This window comes from Molossus molossus, unplaced genomic scaffold (assembly GCF_014108415.1).
Source record: "Molossus molossus isolate mMolMol1 unplaced genomic scaffold, mMolMol1.p scaffold_m16_p_5, whole genome shotgun sequence".
Taxonomy (NCBI): Eukaryota; Metazoa; Chordata; class Mammalia; order Chiroptera; family Molossidae; genus Molossus; species Molossus molossus.
This window is the reverse complement of record NW_023425388.1, coordinates 48,347,765-48,361,951: the sequence shown is the minus strand read 5'-3', so window position 1 is coordinate 48,361,951 and position 14,187 is coordinate 48,347,765. Positions and strand designations below refer to the sequence as shown.

Sequence of the window (14,187 nt, the reverse complement as noted above, 5' to 3'; positions counted from 1 at the left end):
ATACTCAACTAAGAATATAGTTTTCACAAGTAGTGGGTAGATCATAGTTTATAAGCATAGATACTAGTCTTACATAAAAATCATGAGTCTGAGATATAATAGTATATATGCACATTCTGATTTAAAGTCAACTGCTGCGTACTCTCCTGGGCCAGGGAATAGTAATGAACTACATAGACCGCATACAGCTTGCTGTGGAGTGTGGTCTTTATCCACGTATATAACTTGAGCTGACAAAGAAGACTTAAAATTTTCTCCTCAAAACCAACTTTTGGGAGATAAATATTATAATTAAATAAGAAATTAAAGTCCCAATAAGTCATAGTAATCAAAATGTGGTTTGTCCCTTATCTCAATTCCTTCTTGATAATGTCTCTTTCTGTCACCACCTGCAAATATTAACAGACTTAATGCTCAAGAGTCGTTGGTCGACTTAGTGTTTAAATTGGGAAACATGTGTGAGACCATGCATCCCTGGCAGCTACAGCACCATGGCCAACAGGGCTAGAAAGGACACAGTTTATTTTGAGCAGGAGGCAAAGACAATGCAGCACTTCCCAGCTACATTGCAACTATATCCTGCTTCAGTTTATTAAGGAAATAATTAAATATTAACAGTGTCTTAATTAGCAATACTGGGGAATGGCCACTCCTATCACATCAGAAATTGAAATTCCTGGTACATATTTTTCTCAGAAGCCAATCTACCTTTGCCTCATGTTCTGAAAAAGAACAGCCAAGGTACTTGCTGGTCTCTTATATGTCACAAAGAAGATACAATTTCCTTCCCTACAGTAATTCAGAGAATATTAATTCATCTCAAAGTTGCAATAAAAAGCCATTTGATTTTGTTGTTGTTGTTGTTCAGATAGAGTGGGAGGGAGAGAGTGGAAAAGAGAGAGAGAGAGAAACATTGACATGAAAGGTATACATCGAGTGGCTGCCACCCGCACGACCAAACCAGGCCCGGGGACAAACTGCAACCGAGATAAATGCCCTTAGCAGGAACCGAACCCGGGTATCTCTGGACCGCAGGCCAATGCTCTAATTGCTGAGCCAAACTGGCCAGGGCAAGCCATTTGATTTTTAACTCTCATCCCTACTACTGGAAGAGACCAGTTAGAAGTTCATTTTATTAATCTGCCTAAATACAGATATTATTGTACCAAATCTTAGAACAAAGTAACTTGGACTTAAAAAAATAATTGTTCTTCTTAGTTTTTCTACTACCTTGTACTGTACTGTTGTTTTTCTTCTTGTGTTTATGATGCTTAGCTTTATTACAAATACTTAGACACTAGGTTCTGCTATTTTAGCACAGAGCTTAAAGAAGAAGGTTAAAAAAAATCCTGGCTATAATTTTTAGGTACATCAACTAGAAAAACATTACCCTTTTTCAAAATTATAAAAGATTGACCCTTTCAAGAGTCAATTCTTCCTTCCTCACCAGAATTTGAAATGGATCTCATGAACTGATGACTTGCAGCAGATCAACTGGCATCAGGCAGAAAGCAACATAACCTTAAAAAAGAGACAGTGACTATGTTAACAAATTAATTAAGCAGATATAACAGTTTTCATAATAACACTTGGAGAAATAATGTTTGAGACCAAGCGTCCCTGTCTAACTACAGAAATGAGCCAGACAGAGATTGTAGGAAACAGTTGCTTTCAGCAGGGGAAAGGACAATATAGCACTTCACAGCTATACTGTAACAACCCAACCCGCCAGCTACAGAAAAGGCATGTCATACCTGAATACCTGTATTTAATTAATGGTAAATCTCATGGATTTGTTCCGCAATCCCTTGGCTCAACATATTTATTTGCTTCATCCAAAACAAACATCTTCATTTTAGAAAATTACAAAAATAAATCTTACTTATGTGTGGGTTGTGCATAGAGCCTTTCTTGCAAAGACTTTGGTATAGAATGGGAGGGGGAAGAGGAACTTTACAGTGGAGAAACCTCACAAATACTACTTCAGCCAGGTTATCAAGGTCAATACCAACAGTCAAACCCTTGATGTAATGAGAAAATGGCACTTTACCTCTGTGGTCTTCCTCCCCTAAACGCCTAACCCCAGTCTAACCTTAAGAAAAACATCAGACAAAATTCAAATGTAGGGCATTCTACAAATTATTGGACCAATACTCCTCAAAACTATCAAGGTCATCAACAATAAAGAAAATCTGAGAAGCTGTCACAGCCAAGAGGAGATATGATGATTATATGTAATGTGGTGCCTGGGTGGGATCCTGGAACAGAAAGACATTAGGTAAAAACTAAGGAAATCTGAATAAACTCTGGACTTTAATTCATAATAATGTACCAATGTTGGTTCATTAATTTTAACAAATGTACCATAATAATATAAGATGTTAATCATATGTGAAACTGAGTGCAAGGTATATAAGAACTCTCTGTACTATCATCTCAATTTGTCTGTAAACCTAAAACCATTCTAAAAAAATATAATGTCTATTCAAGAAAAGTGTGTCACCTCTAGATATTCATGCATGACAAACAGCTTAAACAATTAGGCTAATTATTTGTTTTTCTCTCATACCCCACATATCACTGGTTAAAAATGCTTTAGGAAAATATGGTAATACTTACAAAGATTCTCTATGTAACATAACGTGTTCTCCCTGGAGTACCAACTGCCTGTATGTGCAGCAACAGACTACAGTTTTTGCTTTTCATTTTGAACACTGATTTCACAAAGCAGCAGTGACCAGTTGCTCCCAGATAGTATTCAAGTGCCAAAATGACCTTTTGGATCTAAAAGTCAAAAGCTTTATATTATTATGTTGTAGAAATAAAGGTTCCAATCAAATGACTTCCAAAGCACATGGCTAAATGCTGAACTGCTTCTATTTAGTTTAAAATTCTGGTCTGCAAATAGCTTTTATACAGCACAACACAGAATCACTCCCAAGTTTACAACTAATCAAACTGCCTCATCATAGAATCCTTTTAAGTGTCTCATTTTAAATTAGACTTTTGTGCCTTTTCAAACTTGGCATCCTCAGTTTCTTAAAGATACCAGCTTGACAAACAAACATTCCCTATATTCTTCTTCTGTGTGTAAGACACATAAGAAAAGAAACAAGCTCTGTGTTTACAGCTCTAAGGCAAATTTTTCTGATATGTATTCACTGATTACCTTTCACGTTAAAAATAAGGACCTTTTCAATAGGAAACTGACTTACACAGCCTTGATCTTAATAAAACCTATAGCTTTGTTAAGAAAACCTTGATTTCACAGCTAACATAGCAGTGAGCTTTAATAACAGTGTTGGGAACCCGGGTAAGCCACCCCAAAATATCCTATAATGGCATATTGATTATTTTGAATTAAAATTATTTGATAAGCAGTTGGTGCAAGGGTCAGTTGAGCCCTGGACAGTGTGGCTCAGCTGACTGGAGTGTCATCCTGTGCACCCAAGCATCAAGGCTTTGATTCCCAGTCAGTGTACATACCCAGGTTGCGGGTTTAATCTCTGGTTGGGATGTGTGTAGGAGGCAACCAACTAATGTCTCTCTCTCACATGGATGTTTTTTCTCTCTTTCTCCCTCTCCCTTCCTCTCTCTGTAAAAAAAGAGCCTGTCCTTGGATTAGGATTTTTTTTAAAAAAAGGGCTAGTTATAGGAAATAAACTTTTGCAGTTAAAGGTGTCTTCCTTTCCTCCTTGCTGCAAGGGAGCTGAGGGAGATACCCTTATCGCTACAGTTAAGGAATGCAGGGCTGAACAAACCTTGTTACTCCTTTACTAATTCATTATCCAAGCCCAACATTTGTTTAGATTCCTCACTCATGAGCACCCAAACCTAAGTGTGTCTTGTCAATTCTTCATAAAGACATTGTTTCTTTGTCTGGTAGTCTAAGAAGAGGAAGCGCAACACAGTCCTCGATGAATGGGAAAAGAGCATTTTCAGGAAAAACGCTTATAGGACATGTGATCTACTAAACCATGGACTTGCAAGATTCAAAACTGAATTATGGTATGACAGGGAGGTCACAGAGTAGTGGGGTGGAAGCAGCTGATTGGCTCATGTTAGGAGAGCACTAAGTGCTAAGTAATGTGTAATAAGCCTTGTCACTTGTCACTCAGAACACTCCCATTAAATAGAAAGACTACACACAGCAGGCAGGATTGCTACACTGGGAGGGGTTTGAACTAGACGACCTCAAAGGAGCTTCTTCCAGATTTAAGATTTGAATTTTACACCTTGATATGAGGAATGGGAAATATACAGGATAACCCAAGGCCACCTCAATAAATAGGACCAAAAGTAACACCAGTTGTGTGAAGCTGAAAAAGATGCATTTATTTATCAACCACATAGTTAGAACTTTCTAGGTACTCGACACCATAGGACACAGCAGGGGAACAAAATAAAGTATTTGCCCTGAAAGAACTTACCTTCTAGTGAGGGAGATGGTAAACAAGTAAACAGGTGCCCTATTTCAAATGGGTGGCCAGGGAGGACTCCCTGAATTGGCAACAACCGAGCAGAGACCTGAGTAAAGTGAGGGAGAAAACTCTACTTTAGGCTCAATTCCTGGGTGTGGGGAAAAAAAGGTTAATTTAAATAAATCTCAATTTAATACACTCTTATTAGAAATTTCCAACATACCCAGTATTATATTTTTATGTGTTAAATTTAAGAAGATAATGGAAAAAAACAGAAATGCTGTGCATTTCAGAAACTATACCATAGATTAAAAGTCTGCATCATTTCCATAAATTCTAGATCTTACTCAGCTTAATTATGTATCTTTGTCACCTATATTTATAGAATTATTTGTATGACCATGTGCCCATTTTAGAAATATACCAATATGAAAACTTCCAGTGATTCCTCATAAATTCAGCTCAAACATTTAACAACTTAAAAGAAATAGATCAATTCCTTGAAAACCTACGAAAAACAAACATGAAGTAGATAACCTGAATAGTCCTATCACCATTAAAAAAATAAATCTGTAATTAAAGCTTCCAGAAAAAGAAATCTTCAGGCACAGATGCTTTCACTGAAGAATTCTACCACTTAAAGAATTAACATCAATTTTATACACTCTTATCCAGAAAACAGAAGAGGAGAAAACACTTCCCAACTTATTTTATGAGGCCAGTATTACCCTGGCACCAAATATAGACAAAAACAACACACACACACACACACACACACACACACACACACACGAAAAAGAAAAAGAAAAAAAACTAGAAACCAATATCTCTCAATAAGCATTGGCAAAGATGTGGAGAAATTAAAATCCTCATACATTGCTGATGGAAATGTAAAACAGTGCAAACACTTTGGAAAACAGCTTGGCAGATCTTAAAAAAATTAAACATAGAGTCACCATATGACTGGTAATTTCATTCCTACTTGTACATCTAAAAAGAGTGAAACCATATGTCTACACAAAAATGTGTAAACAAGTGTTCACAGAAGCATTGTTCATAATGACCCAAAATGAAAACACAACCCAAATGTCCATCAACTAAAAAATAGATAAACAAAATGTAGTGTATCTATACAATGGAATAGTATTCAGCTATTAAAAAAATGAAATACTCATATATGAAACAATCTGGATAAACCTTGAAAACATTATGCTAAGTGAAAGAAGCCAGGCAAAAGGACCATATATTAAATGACTCCATTTATATGAAGTGTCCAGAAAAGGCAAATCCATAGACAGAAGGTAGATTAGTGGTTACCAGAAGCTGAGGGGAGAGGAGAACGGTAAGCAATTGCTAATGGGTATAAGTTTCTTTTTTTTTTTTTTTTATCCTCACCTGAGGACATTTTCCAGTTTTTGTTCAGATAGAGTGGGAGGGAGAGAGAAGAAGAGAAAGAGAGAAACATTGACGTGAAAGGGACACATCGAGTGGCTGCCACCCGCACGACCAACCAGGGCCGGGGACAAACTGCAACCGATGTACATACCCTTAGTGGGAACTGAACCCGGATCTCTCTGGACCGCAGGCTGATGCTCCAACCACTGAGCCAAACCGGCCAGGGCAAGGTTTCTTTTTGTGGTGATGAAAATATTCTGGAATTAGATAGTGATGACATTTGAACCTTGTGAATATATATTGAAAACCACTAAATTTTACATCTTAGGGTAAGTCTATGGTATATAAATTATATTCCAATAAAAATAATATCTTTAAAAAGAGAAGAAGTAGGAAGACCACATAGGAGGGTAAAGCATTTGACCATGTGAAAAATAATGGTGGTTTTGATTTAAGGGTGCAGTGATGTTAGGAAGAATAGATTTAAAAATATGTAAGCAATATAATTAATAGCACTTGGTGATTGCTTAGATGTGGATGGAACAAGACTAGGGAAGGGAGAGGGAGAAATGTTCAATGACTCCTAAGTTTCTGGCATTAACTTTACAAGCAATCATGCCATAATCTACTGAGTTATGAGAGTCTGCAGGAAAAGTAGGATTAGTACAGGGCTGTGAGTTTAATTTCAAATATACTGAGTTTGGGGTACCTGTAGCACACCAAGTGACGATATTGAGTAGGCAGTTGAATATACATGTATGATGCTCAGAAGAAATTTTGAGTTAGACATAGAAATTTGGGGTTTTTTTTTCAACAAAGCTATAGGAGTAGAGGAGAACCAGAGTATACAGCAAGAAGATCTTGCTTCCAACAGAAAGTGTTGAGGAATTCTAACATCGCAGGGTCTGGTAATCCATCAAGAGACTGAAAAAAGAGAAGAGTAAAAGGAAAACTAGACTTACTTATAAAGGGATGTGGGAGCAAGGAGAAGATTTTATTTGTAAAATGAGAGAGTGATCTCTGGAAGGGGTTGGCAACCTATTCCTGTAAAGGTCCCAACAGTAAATATTTTAGGCTTTGAAGACTAAAATCTGTCACATATGGTCTTTGTTTTTCTTTTACATCTCCCTAAAAATGTAAAACCCATTCTTAGCTCACAGGCCATATAAAAACAAGCTGAAGCTAGATTTGATCCCCATGCTGTAGTTTGCCTGAACACTGGTCTACAGTGTGCAACGTAGCTAAAAGGGTGAGTCCGTTGGATTTTCGGGACAAGGAAGTTACTGGTGACCTTAATAGGAACAGTTTAGTAGAAGGGTAAGGATAGAAACACAATAGGAGTGAGTTGAGATGGGAAGTAAAGAAACAGAAACAGCAGGACACACAACTGTTAAAAATTGATTATAAATGGGAGAGAAAAGAGCATGTCAGGTGTGAGAAAGAGTAGGGACTTAAAATTGTCCCCTGAAGAAGGGAGAGACTGTAGAATATTTAAATGCTGGTGGGAAGACTTTAGCTAGAGAAAGTGGTTAACCGTGCCAGTGACAGAAGGGATAACTGATGGGGGGGAGGGAAAGGATCCAGAATATAGCCTTTGATGGAAGTTGGATGGGTGCAGATGAAGGTAGATGGGCAGATTTGCTGGCAGGAAGCTCAGCTCAGATATTCAATTTTCTCAATAACACTCAGATCATCTGCTGAGAATGGCTTGTAAGGGACGCCGGGGATTTAAAAAGAGTGAAGAGGATTTGATACAGCAGTTGCATAAAATGGAAGATAAGGTAGCTAAAGAGATGGGCCTGCTGTGTAGTGCTGAGAGCCCAGGTGAAGTTGACCACCATGAATTAATTTTAGTACCAAGTCTTCCCAGTGTCCAAGTTTCTCCAGTTTTTCTAGATTTGCTGCAGGCACAAAGAAGACAAACAGTTGGATTCATTCATGGTTGAAGTTTTCTCTGGTGGGTAATATCTAATAATAATTGACAGCATTTATAAACTCTGGAGGCGAGGGAGGGAGTAGGTTTTTTTTAGTTATGATATTACAAATAAACCAAGGCTCAGATATGTTAAGTGAGTTGTTTATGATCATTGCGTAATAAAAAGTAGTTACAAAAATTAGAACCTGAATCTTCATAGTTATATATTCCTTTCCAGGTGGTGAAAAGGTTTTATAGTTTTTTGGAGAAAAACGTTCCCAAGAGGAATTTCAGGGAATAGTTTATAAGTGAATTACCTTAACACTGTAAACACTAAGCATACAAAACAATATACAAAAAAACAAAACCCCAAAACAAAAACAATAAAACTCCTACAAAACTTGACTTCTAGTTTTTAATTTTTTTTTCTTTATTGATTTTAGAGAAAGAGGAAGGGAGAGGGAGAGACAGAAACACTGATGAGAGAGAACATCGATTGACCATCTCCTGCATGCCCTCCACTGGGGATTTGGCCCACAACCTGGGCATGTGCCCTGACTGGGAATTGAACTGGCAACCTCCTGGTGCATGGGTTGATGCTCAACCACTGAGCCATACCAGCTGGGTTTTTAAAACATACTCAGTCAGTCTACTTCACTAAAAACAGCCAGACTGTAAACCCATTTTCTGACTTTAACTATAACCCTATAGTCATTTTTGATGCTGATAATGTTTCTTCCTGTTTATATATGTAAAACAATAAAAATGGAAATATATAAAATTATACATGGAGAGCAATAAAAGTACAGATATATAAATATTTTATTATATTAGTCCAACTTACAGATATTGGATTTGGTAAAATTGTTATAGACTAAAATGTCTGCTTTATTATTAAACAATATGTTTCTTTTCACTGAAATTCAAGATATCCATAATCATATTCTTAATTGTTTGGCTTTTTAAACTTAAAACTAAAAAAAATTTAATAATTATCTAATGATTTACGTCAAAGAATCATACTTGTTAAAAGCCAACTTATAATGGCTAATAACGAATAAAATTAATTAAGTACTTTTAATGTCTCAGACACTTAACAAGGATTTAACACAACAATCCCATGAAGCAGACAATTATTATTATCTCTACTGTAAAGAAGAGGTAACTGAGGCCCAGAGAGATTATATAACTTGCCTACTGCCATGAAAGTGATGGAACTGGGCTTTGAACCCAGGTGTGTTTCATTCCAGAATTTGAGCTTTAGCTTCTATACACGATACTGCTTTAATCCTACCTTTGCAGTGATGTATGGACCTCTTGCAATACAAATGAATATCACCTTCTCCACTGACATCAAAGCCAAATGATATGCCATTGTGATTTAATATATAAAATATACTTTCAACATCATAGAGTAAATAGTCTTTGACAGTTTAATACAGTTATTTCTTCCCAAAAATATAAAGTAAATGCCACAGTGAGGAACTTGAATATAAAACAACTCTCCAGCCCTTCTGAAAAATAAATTTGTTTTTGTTAACTAGATTCATCCCAACAATAAGAAAGAATTCCCCAGGAGTCTTTCTTTGAACTGAACACCTGATGAAAGACAGCAGAACTGAAATGGGCTTTCCAGGTGCCCAGCCCCCTCCGGGTTTTCTCAGAACATGGAGTGCTGTGCATACACACTGTAAATGGTTAAGGGGTGTACAAGTGTCATTCTTGCCTAGGGATGCCAGTTAAAAAACAGGGCGCCCAGTTAAATTTCATACAAAAAACAAATAATGGTTTACATTTTAATTTTATTTTATATTGGGGACATATTTATACCAAACTATTATTTTTACTTATCTGAAATTTAAATTTAACTAGCATCCTATATTGTTACTGCTAAAGTTGGCAAGCCTATTCTTGCTCCCATGGCGAGGGGAGCATAAAGGATGGCGCAGCATAATTCCCCCCACCTCGTAAACGGAGAAACTGAGGCAAAAAGCAGGCTGAAGAGTGGATGGAAGGAAGGGGAAGAAAGAGAAGGGATGGTGGTAGGAGGGCGCCCTCTCGGAGGTGGATTTGCAAGCAGAATTCCCTGACAAGCAGATTCTTTCCTCTTGTCCTCCTCCTCCCCCCACCCTCGGGTACCCACGCATCTTGGCTGCTCCAGCGGGCCAAACACCACACGCCCCGCCCCTGGGCAGGAACACCTCCCTCCACCCCCACCCCCGTTACCTCGGCAGCGGCAGCAGGCTCAGGACACGCTGCCACCGGGGCCTCTCAGTCTCCACTAGCAGCACCGAAATCACAGAAATCACATAGACCGCCGCTTTGTCCCAGAGCCCAGCCGCTAGACGTGCAGCGCAGGTATTCTCCAAATCGTCCCTCCCTCCCGTACAGAAGTCTCTTGTCTTCCTCTGGCCACCGTCCAGGTCAGAACCAAGAAATTGGCCAATCCGAGCGAGGCATTCGGGCGGGCGCGTCCCCTCTCAAGCCAATCAAAGAACAGAGCAAGGTTCAGTGGCAAATCGGACTGCGGGGTGTGGTCCCTGCCTCCTCCACCCCTTGGGTCGGGCTCCTCCTCGCAGGGGTTTGCTCTGTCCGCCGCCTCTTTAGGTACCCTGGGTGCTGGGTCCAAGTGTCCTCCTGTGGTTTGTGGGTTCTTTCTCTCTCCTGCACTCCAGGGCGAGGAACCCTCGTGACCTTTAATCTTTAGAGCTTCTTACGACAGAGGGTAGCAGTAATAGGATATAAAAGAGTATGGGGGTAAGAAGAACACAAAACTTTGTTTTCAAGATTAAAAACAAAATCTCATCTTAATCACCTTAAAACCAAAATCACAGAATTTTAAGACTTAATTTTTCTATAATGCTATTTTTAAAAATTGAGATATAATTGACATACAATATTCTGTAAGTTTAAGATGTACATATACAATGGGTTCATTTGATACATTTATGTATTGCAGTAGGATTATCACCATAGCCATAGCTAACATCTCCATTGTGTCACATAATTTTTATTTCTTTTTTGTGGTAAGAATATTTAAGATCCAGTCTCAGCAACTTTAAAGTATAAAATATAGTATTGTTGACTATAATCACTATGCAGTGCATTAGATCTCCAGAACTTATTCAGCTTCTAGTTGCAAGTTTGTGGACTTTTTTTTTTTTTTTATAGCAGTTTTAAGTTCACAGCAAAATTGAGCAGAAAATACAGAGATTTCCCATATACCCAGTGCCACCATACATGCATAGCCTCCCTCGTTACCAACATCCCCCACCAGAGTGGTGCATTTGTTATACTTAATGAACCTATAGCAACCCATCATAATCACTGAAAGTCTATAGTCTATACTAGAGTTCACTCTTGGTGTTGTACTTTTATGGATTTGGACAAAATTTTATAATACCATAAAGAGTAGTTTTACTGCTCTGAACATTTGATCTAAAAATTCCTTTGTCCGCCTATTCTTTACTCCCTCACCAATAATCCCTGGCAACCACTGATCTTTTAACAGTCTCCATAGTTTTGCCTTTTCCAAAATGTTCTATAGTTAGGAATCATACAGTAAGCAGCCTTCTCAGATTGTCTTCTTTCACTTAATATTTATATGTTTATAGCTCTTCATGTCTTTTCATGACTCGATAGTTCACTTCTTTCTAATGCTGAATACCATTCCATTGTCTGGATGTACCACCGTTAATTAATCCATTCACTTACTAAAGGGCATCTTGGTTGCTTCCAAGCTTTGGCAGTTATTAATATAACTCCTATAAAACATCCTTGTGCAGATTTTTATGTGGACATAATATCGAGCATAATTTTTGAATTCTATGGTAAGAGTATGTTTAGTTTTGTGAAAAGTTGGCCAAAATATCTTCCAAAGTGGCTGTACCATTTTGCATTCTCACCAGCAATGAATGAGAGTACCTCTGGCTCCACACCCTCACCAGCATTTGGTGTTTTCAGTGTTTTGGATTTTGGCCATTCTAGCAAGTGTGTAGTGGTATGTCATTGTCATTTTAGTTTGCAAGTTCCTTGATGACATGTGATATGGAGTATTTTTTCACATGTTTATTTGCCATCTGTGTATCTTCTTTGGTTTAATTTTTTTTCTTTATTGATTTTTAGAGAAAGAGGAAGGGAGAGGGAGCGATAGAAACATCGAGGGGATGCCTCCTGTATGTCCCCCACTGGGGACTGGACCCACAGTTTGGGCATGTGCCCTGACTGGGATTCGAACTGGTGACCTCTTGGTGCATGGGTCGACGCTCAACCACTGAGCCACACCAGCTAGGCATCTTTGGTTTACTTTTACAATCAGGTTGTTTGTTTTCTTACTTTTGAGTTTTAAGAGTTTTTTGTATATTTTAGATAACAGTCCTTTGGCAGATATGTCTTTTGTAAATATTTTTTCCCAGTCTCCAGCTTCTCTTTTTATTCTCTTGTTAGTGTCTTCACACAGAAGAAAACCTTGATTTTAATGTAGTTCAACTTATCAATTCTTTCTTTCAAAGATCATGCCTTTGGTGTAATAACTAGAAAGTCTTCATCAAACCCTAGGTAATCTAGATTTTCTCCTATGTTGTCTTATAATTTTGTAATTTACATTTAGGCCTGTGATCCATTTTGAGTTAATTTTTGTAAAGAGTGTAAGGTCTGTGGGTGTCCAATTGTTCCAGCACCATTTGTTGAAAAGGCGATCTTTGCTCCATTGTATTGCCTTTGCTCCTTTGACAAAGACCAGTTGACTATATTTATATAGGTCTATTTATGGGGTTTTTATTCTTCCAGTTGATCTATCTGTCTATTCAGTTGCCAATAGTACACTGTTTTGATTACTGTAGCTTTATAGTAAATCTTGAAGTTGGGTAGTATTGCTCCACCAACTTTGTTCTTCAAGTTTGTGTGTGTTGATAATTCTTGGTTTTTTTGTCTCAGTTTTTAAATATCCACAAAATAACTTGCTAGGATTTTGACTGGAATTGCATAGAATCCATAGATCAAGTTGGGAAGAAATGATTCACTGTGAGGACCTGGTAGAGTCCGTGGAGGTAAAATTCACAAAAGTGTTCCCCATCTCCATGACTGAGTCCTCCTGGAATTTTCTTTTTCCACACTGAGCCCACAGCAATCCATCAATTACAGTTCAGGTTCCCCTATGCCTGCATTGGTACCTGCAGAGGTTGTTGCTTATGGGCTTCTGCAAGTTGTGATTCTTTATATTTGCCTGTCAGTGTCTCCAGTTTGGGGACAGTGGTTTGCCCTGCGACCTCATGTCTCTTATGGAACTAAGAAGAGTTATTGCTTTTTCAGTTTGTTCAGCTTTTTTCTTATTGTTAGAACAGAGTAGTGACTTTCAAGCTTTTTTTTCATGCTGAACTGGAAACCAGAAGTCAAAGAATATTTTAAAAATAAAAATAGGTAAAGCACTGCATATTAGTCTCAGTGAGACACTCAAAATCAGTGCTCAAAAGAAAATACAAAATAAATTAAATGTCCATCCAATTAGAAATTTCTGATTAGAAAACAACAAAGTCATTCTAAGGAAAGTACAAGGAAGAAGTTAGAAAGGATAAATGAAGAAATTAATTGAAGGATGGAAATAGGAATAATAATAAATGTGATTTGAAAAAAGCAATAATAGAACAGTTGGCTAACTAAGGAAGACAGGAAGCACAATCAAAATAAAAAATGATAAGGGGAAATAACTACAGATATAGAAAAAAGTAATAGAATTGCATGGGATTACTTGACTCAACTCCATGAAATAAATTTGTAAACCTGGATGAAATTCACACAAAAAATGTAAAATTTCAAAACATCCCCCAAAAGGTAGAAATTCTAAGTAGACCAGTTACCATAGAAGAAATAGCTGTTGCAAGACAACTGTCTTTTCCCACACCTCCATGACAAAGGCGACAGGTCTGTGTTACTGCACAGAAGAATTCTGAGAAACTTTTAAGAACAGATGAGTCCCTTGCTATTGTTCTGCCCTGGGCACAGAAAAAGTAGAAAACCTGTCAAATTCTGTTTATGAATTGAATATAACACTGATAAAATCTAATAAAACACACATATATCATACACATACATTCTGACCACAGAAATTTTTGAACAGTTATCAAGACAGCATGGTATTGGTGAAAGAATAGATAAAAAGATCAAGTGACAGAATAAAGTGTCCAAATATAGACCTACACAAATGTAGTCAACTGATCTTTGATAAAGGAGCAAAGGCAATTCAGGCTGGTTTTAGGAGACAGAAGATGACCATGGAATGACTGTCAGAATGGTGTGAGCTCAGGTGACTTTTCACTTCTTGAGTTCACCTATCTAGTTATTTGTACAGTAGGTAGCACATCCTCTTACACAAGGATCACAGTCTGGTCCTGCATATTAGCACAGTTGGGCTCACAACTCAGAGAGGGTTATTCTACCTGGCAGCACTGAGGGAAAAGG

The 14,187-nt window shown here is 37.7% G+C and overlaps 3 non-coding genes across 3 annotated transcripts; all 3 read right to left on the bottom strand.

Annotated features, from left to right (window-relative positions):
- Positions 1 to 454: 454 nt before the first annotated feature.
- LOC118617990 lies at positions 455 to 585 on the bottom strand. The gene has a single exon (XR_004956936.1). It is a non-coding gene; the product is annotated as a small nucleolar RNA SNORA63 (small nucleolar RNA).
- A 570-nt stretch (positions 586 to 1,155) lies between these two features.
- Positions 1,156 to 1,338, bottom strand: LOC118618033. The gene has a single exon (XR_004956972.1). It is a non-coding gene; the product is annotated as a small nucleolar RNA SNORA81 (small nucleolar RNA).
- Positions 1,339 to 1,600: 262 nt separating this feature from the next.
- Positions 1,601 to 1,731, bottom strand: LOC118617991. The gene has a single exon (XR_004956937.1). It is a non-coding gene; the product is annotated as a small nucleolar RNA SNORA63 (small nucleolar RNA).
- Between the last annotated feature and the right edge of the window lie 12,456 nt (positions 1,732 to 14,187).